Raw genomic sequence first — 1,994 nt, forward strand, 5'->3', positions numbered from 1 at the left:
AGTGTTATGCCTACCCCAAGATGTTGTTAAAGAAAGTAAAGATCCAAAGGTGAAAGAGGTTTCAGCCATGTTAGAAGCATCACCATCTTACTCCCCCCGTTTCCCCACGTACATGGGAGGGGTAAAAAGGGAATGAAGATAAATATGTAGAGAAAAAGAAAGATACGCCAATGGTCGAACTCAAGCAATTGCCACCTCACTTGAAATATATATCTCTTGATGAGAAGGATGTTGTGTTCGTCCTGTCATATATGCCACCTTGACAATAATTGAGATGTCAAGCTAATGACTTTAAAGAAGCGCTTCGTGAGGGGCAACCCATGTAACACCCTAATTTATTGTTATGGTATTTGGTTATGTTGAATAGGACACCAAAGGTTAAGTTAGGATTTTTTTTGGAATCTCGAATTGTTAAGGAATCTAAATAAAAAGATTAAATAGTTATGATGCTCGGAGTGAAAATAAACTCCGAAGATGAAATTTATTTAATGGATCAATATTTTTTTATATACTTTATACTTTTGTTAATCATATTATATATTTTATTTAATAATTTGTTCTATATATTTGGTTTATTTAAAATAATGCGTTAATAGTGCAACTTAGTCATGCTCTGGTTTTCAAGATAAAGTTAAATTTCAATATTATTTCTATCTTTATAATTGTGTGCAAAAAAAAAAAAAAACTGAGCGAGAGGGAGTTGATGTTTATTTTGGAATATAGACACTTTAAGAATATTTTTCATTTTATTTGATTGCATATAGTAAATTAATATTCTATAAATTTATATGTTCTCCCTTATTATCTGAATTATACAGTGGCTATGTTATTTCTTCCATGATTGAAACTATTAAATGTGACAAGCACACTTCGCTATTTCATTTTACTATGTCAATTTATCATGTAAAGCAATTTTTCATATTATATTTAAATGAATATAGGAAATTATGAATTGCGGAACTGTTTACAATTTATGTGATAAAATAATTTTATTTTTTTAATCATTATTTGATTCACAATAGTTTCATAATTTAAAGATATAATTATTATATAAAGGTTTGTGTGTTTCTACGTATCAACTTGTGTACCACCTCATCATTAGGAAGTAACAATGATCCGATTTTAGTTTTATTGATTTAATTTCATTGTTTTGTGATAAAGTTTGAGGTAAATAGTCATGAGACCTTAAAAGTTAACCTTGATTAGTTGATTTCATTCTTATTTTAGTGACCATATCAAACATTGGATAGTAGGTAATGCGCAGTTTGAAGAATATAATCGTCAAACTTAGAAAGATATGAACAATACATGTAAATGGAGTTTGAGATAAATGGTACTTGTAGCTGTTGTGTGAAAAGACTAGAGCATTGTCCATATGAAGTTGATGTATGGGGGGTTTAGATTCGGTAAGAGTTGGAGTAACCTGTGATTTGACCATGTAAAAGTATAGTAGTGCGAGTGTATGTAATCGTGTACGGTATAGGTTGTTAAAAGTAGATGAGGTAGTTGAAGAATATGAGTTTATGTGCTATAATTGGAGAGAGCATATGAGGAGTGAATTCTTGTTTACTAGAGATAAATGTGATGTTCGTATTCATATTTTAAAGTAATCATAGAATATTATATTTTAGCATTGTTAATAAGTAGGGTATGATTACATTTTGAAGTGTGTAGTGAGTTAGTCTTTCAAAAACTAGTTAGTTTAAAATATTAACCTTGATAAGAATTATAACGGTCTTGGTATATATATTTCTTGTATTTCATAGGAACTAAGTTTAAATTTTAGAAATCCTTAAAAAACATGGAGATGTTAAGTTAGATGATAGTTTTGTCATAGTTTTTCCTAAATTTCGAGGACGAAATTCTTTTAAGAGGGGTAGAATTGTAACACCCTAATTTATTGTTATACCTTAATTTATTATTATTATTATTATTATTATTATTATTATTATTATTATTATTATTATTATTATTATTATTATTATTATTATTAT

Source organism: Cicer arietinum, chromosome 3 (assembly GCF_000331145.2).
Source record: "Cicer arietinum cultivar CDC Frontier isolate Library 1 chromosome 3, Cicar.CDCFrontier_v2.0, whole genome shotgun sequence".
Classification (NCBI taxonomy): domain Eukaryota; kingdom Viridiplantae; phylum Streptophyta; class Magnoliopsida; order Fabales; family Fabaceae; genus Cicer; species Cicer arietinum.